Genomic DNA, 5558 nt, shown 5'->3' on the forward strand with positions numbered 1-5558 from the left:
AGGTTCGAATCCTGCCTCGGGTATGGATATGTGTGGTGTCCTTAAGTTAGTTAGGTTTAAGTAGTTCTAAGTTCTAGGGAACTGATGACCGCAGATATTAAGTCCCACATTGCTCAGAGCCACTGAAACCATTTTTGAGCACTACTTGTTTCCGTAAATAACGTAACTATCCAGCGAACGGTTCGGACACTTGGATGATGTCGTCCAGGATACCGCGCAACATACATAGCACACGCCTGTTGGGCATTTTGATCACAATAAGCATACATCAACACGACATCGACCTTTTCCGTAATTGGTATACGGTTCATTTTAACAGGGGTAATGTATCACGAAGCAAATACCGTCCGCACTGGCGGAATGTTACGTGATACCACGTACTTATACTTTTGTGACTATTACAGCGCCATCTATCACAAAGCGAAAAAAGTGGTCCAACTAAAACATTCATATTTCTTTACGTACTACAGGAATATATAATAGAAAAAGGGGGTTCCTATTTAAAAAACGCAGTTGATATCCGTTTGACCTACGGCAGCGCTATCTAGCGGGCCAACCATAGAGCCCTTCAAGCTAGACAAGTTTCGTCTTTGTAGTTTTTACGTTTGACGCTTATTTCGTGAGATATTTGGCACGGTCACGATCAATGGACCACCCTGTATAACTGAATCTGAAAAGGTTTAAGTTTATTAGTAAGTTCAGTGAAGACACTCTTTGCACACAGTATTGATAGCTAAGATTGACAGCGACCTGAGACAACTGAGTATCAGTCTCAAGCCATGCACAGTCTTTCGACTTGTATCGAGACAGCTACTCCCGTCAGGCAACACTCCGAGAGTCCTCTTAAAGTGAAGGATTAACATTTGTGTCATATCAGGGGACACACAATGGGGTAAGAAGTCGTTTACGTACAAATCATGTTCGCTGCAACAAATTACCGAATTGAAACACACCATTAAACGTTGACAATTTTAGTGTTAGGGCTATTGTGCACAGTACCATTTTATAGACGAAGTTGGCGGCGATATGTATCAACATATTAGCAGCTCGAATTCCAGAGACACTGTGTTGGGACTGAGGATACGAACTGCACTAGCACAAAGACGAAAGCTCACTCACCTCATTTAACCACACATATGCAAAAACAACAGCTTCAAATAGCACATCATTCTGTCTGTAGAACCCCTATGATTTCAAAGGCAGTTAGTTTTCTCACAAAAGTAAGGATTCATGATTGCAATTCGCGTACAATCATTTGAAATTCTCATAAAAATATATTAGTTCTTATGATGTGTGTATGAGGAACACGTGTTTCAGGACAACATGACACACTCAACTTTCCGAATAATGCCTATACGAGGGAATAGAGAAACTTCAAAGAAGAATGTATAATTTGTAGTACTATGATTTTATTGTTAGTGCAAGTTTTATAAAATTCTTGAGTCTCCAGTACAAACTGCCCCGGACAAAATCTGATAAACAGCCTGGATGACTGGTTCGCAAAATCAGATTACCCTGAATATAATTGCACTATTGAAGATATCCGTACTCATTAAATATACATGCCTTTGAGAATTTATGGGCTACAGTCTAGAGCAGGGTCAGCGGAAGTCATGACGATGTTTCTCTCCGCTCATGAATTGGCAACAGGCCAGTTTTGCGTAACCAATGGGATGATACTTCCACATAGCCAACGAGAGGCGAGGAAATGAATTTTTACCGCCGAAATAAAAACCATGCTCCTCTTCGGTGTTTTCAAATATTTCACCGTTTTTTCCGAATATATCACGCATTATGAGGTTTAGACCTAACAGCACAGCTTAAATTGTTTCAAGTGAAATGAGAAACAATTACATTTACAATATTCCTTGTCAGAAATCTCTGATAGTTTCTTTCTGAGTATGTCATGAATTACAAGGCTGTGGTTAGTTTGGAATGTGTCAGCTTCGTTGTGAGTTGGCGAAGCCAAAGAGTGTGAAAGCTAAAAAAGATGGCCATGGTGAAAAACTGATCTGTAGCTTAGCCTGAGTTTTGGGTCAGGTTGGATGTGACAGTTCAGTTGCGAGTTAGTGAAACCAACGAATGTGAAAGTTAAAAACTTGGTTGTGGTGTCAAGACCGACCTGTAGCTTAACGCCAGAGTGAAATTATGCTGCAATACGTCGCTTTTGCTTGTCAAAATTACATTAATAATATTTATTATCACATATAATTGTTTCTGCCGAACATTTAATGAATTACGAGATTGAGGCTAATTTGGGTCCTAATAGCACAGCATAAATTACGGTAATTATCTTTGTTATCAAAATATGTTTATGTTTCTTCCGAATGAGTTTTCAGAGCTAGTGAGACACTGGCGTCAGAATGTGACAATATTCCATGAAAACACGTTATATGTCTGCTGCTGTCTCATTAGCGGTATAGACCCAGCAGCTAACACACCATCTTTCCTTCCCATCATACCTCTCGGCAAGTGTTGACAACATTGCTGCACGAAACACGGAAGTACGCCACTGGCCCTGATCTAGATTTCTACCGAATTTACGCAATACGTCTAAAGAAAGTGCAATCGATTTGATGCCCGTGTTTTAGGAGCCACAGATTGACGGAACTCAGATATTCTTTGGTGGCGTACCTTCGAACCACTGTCGTTGCTCCAAGCACTTCCTCCATTTAATGTTTTTTTTTTTTTTCAACATTTTGCATACTGGGGACGTATACATCCATGTTGCTTGTCAGTCACCTCGTCTGAGATTGATGCTCAGCAACGGTTTGAGCCGCTGCAGAGAAGCCTGTGTTGTTGAGAACTGCCTCACGTCGCGAAATGTTGTTTACTACTCTAAGAGGATAAGCGGAAAAGAATCACCACACCATTAAGAAACTATCCAGCGATAATAACAGGGCATAACTACGCTGTGATAACCGGGGAAATGACCCCAAGGATAAGGTGTTTCTAGAAAAAAAAGGAAAAATTAAAAATAGGTAAGAAATGTGGAAAAACTAATAAAATCGATAAATAATGAAATACTGTTTTGGAAATCATTCTGACGTAACGATATGCGAACCATTTACCTTCTTTATCCACATCAAAGATCAATCTGCACTAGGATATGAACATCACTGAAGTGAATATATAGAACGAAGGGGACTAGATGTGAGTAAATGTTTCGGCCCAATCTATGACGGAGCATCCGTCTTAAGTGGCATTTACAGTTGTGTGCAAGCAACATTCAAGTCACAATTAAAACATAGCACTTAAAACCACTGCAGAAGCTAAGAAGCTAAACAGGAAACTGCCAATTATATCGAAACAGATCAGAATACTTACAGATTTTTTTATCACAGAAAAAGTGTTGCTGGGTACTTACAAGGTAACGCTAAAGACACTAATTCCAACGCCTTGTGTTAGCAGATAAGAAACCATCTATAAACTCAGCAATTGCTTGACGTTCTTAAGGATACGACAAACATAATTTGAAACAGTAACAAATGTAACGAATGAAGTACAGAAATATGTCTTAAAAAGGTGGTATTACCAGGGTCACAATCCTTAGAAACCAGTAGAAAGAATTAATTCAACATATAGGGCCACGATGTCTGCGATTATGGAAGTTGCAGCTGCATCACAGGCACTTAGATTCTGGCTGCACTATGAAACACACCTTTGTGTTCTAATGAAGTTGGGCGATGAAATTATGTCTCATCATGTTAAATTTAATGCAACGCTATAATTATTCTCTGTGCTCAATTTTGAATGACATATGCCTGTAAAATACGTAGATCACATAGTCGTCTTCTTCTTTCTTGTATTAAAAGAGCTCTGTATTTTAGGGCGAAATAATAATTAATTTTATCTTAAATACGTCCTTGTTTTGTAGTGCTGGGTCCATTCCCGTTCTTTGCTAATGATTCATATCTCTTGACATTTTTCAGCCTTTTAAATATGTTGGAAGTGCTCAGTTTGGTGACGCAACGATTTTTATGCATTTCAATATTTGTAAGTCGAGCATGCAATTCATGCTTTTAACGTAGCCCGACCATCATTGTTATAATACAGCTCATTCCTTTGCACTGAAAGCTATCAATAACACGACTTCGTGTCAGCAAACTTACCGCTTACCATCAATAACACGACTTCGTGCCAGCAAGCTTACCGCTTACCAATGACGCCCTCTGACTCTAATATGAGTAAAATCAGTTACACAGCAACAGAAATTGACCTTGACTCTTTTCTAGATCAAATAGCTATAGAGGGTATAATGGGTATATGTGCAGACAAGTCTGTTAGCGACTGAGGACACTGTACTGAACAACATTACGTAGGTATTTGCGTCGTTTGCAGAATAATAATTGCAGCTATTACAAGTCGTATGTTTTTTGATGGGTAGTACTTCCAAGTAAATATGGCAAGAGCAAGCCATTAGTTCTTATTTGAGCCAATGAGGGCCAAAGTGGTATAACTCAATTTTTCCCACTTCTGAGTAATGGAAGGTTTTGAGTTTCGTTTAATGTGAAGTCATGCTTTACAATAATTCTTGATTAATTTGATGAAATGTACACTTGAAATATTATAACTGCGTTTACTAAAAGCTTTTTAGTTATTTGTACCTTAAATTCCTTTTTATAGTCCCTAAAAGTCGGTGTAGCACTTTTCCTCTCAGAAATTTATTCATAGTATTAGGTAAATTGGTACAAATCAAGAGGTTTTTCATCCTCCTTATGAAGGTATAGGTGAATTTGAATACCTGAGAAGGATTACGCTGTCTTTTAACCTCCATAATTGCGATTTATTTATAAAACAAAAACATAAAATGACATGGTAAATGTGAGTCTGCACTTATTGTTCCCATTTTGCACTTTTCTCTCAAAAATTGCATTAAAGTAATTGCATTATTGTTTCCAGAATGAGAAACGAGGTACTGGCAGAAGTAAAGCTGTGAGTACCGGGCGTGAGTCGTGCTTCGGTGGCTCAGTTGGTAGAGCACTTGCCCGCGAAAGGCAAAGGTCCCGAGTTCGAGTCTCGGTCGGGCACACAGTTTTAATCTGCCAGGAAGTTTCATATCAGCGCACACTCCGCTGCAGAGTGAAAATCTCATTCTGGAAACATCCCCAAGGCTGTGGCTAAGCCATGTCTCCGCAATATCCTTTCTTCCAGGAGTGCTAGTTCTGCATGGTTCGCAGGAGAGCTTCTGTAAAGTTTGGAAGGTAGGAGACGAGGTACTGGCAGAAGTAAAGCTGTGAGTACCGGGCGTGAGTCGTGCTTCGGTGGCTCAGTTGGTAGAGCACTTGCCCGTGAAAGGCAAAGGTCCCGAGTTCGAGTCTCGGTCGGGCACACAGTTTTAATCTGCCAGGAAGTTGCATTATTGTTGTTAATTACTAGATTGCTATTTACTGAGTCTGTATAATAATTCGACAGTGCGTTCATCTACGGATTACAAATAAACTGTTGTTTCTAAATGTCGAAATTTCTTAAAATGTAGTTCTTGTAATGCCGATATTTCAAGAGGCTTTATCATGGAGTATGTCCGTTTACTCGATTTCACCGTCCACATCATCTTC

The 5558-nt window shown here is 39.4% G+C and overlaps 1 non-coding gene across 1 annotated transcript; it reads left to right on the plus strand.

Moving 5' to 3' along the window:
* Positions 1 to 5257: 5257 nt before the first annotated feature.
* On the plus strand, positions 5258 to 5332 carry Trnas-uga (transfer RNA serine (anticodon UGA)). Its single transcript has one exon. It is a non-coding gene; the product is annotated as a tRNA-Ser (tRNA).
* The last annotated feature ends 226 nt before the right edge of the window (positions 5333 to 5558 follow it).

The sequence above is a fragment of the Schistocerca serialis genome, chromosome 9, assembly GCF_023864345.2.
Source record: "Schistocerca serialis cubense isolate TAMUIC-IGC-003099 chromosome 9, iqSchSeri2.2, whole genome shotgun sequence".
NCBI classification, from domain to species: domain Eukaryota; kingdom Metazoa; phylum Arthropoda; class Insecta; order Orthoptera; family Acrididae; genus Schistocerca; species Schistocerca serialis.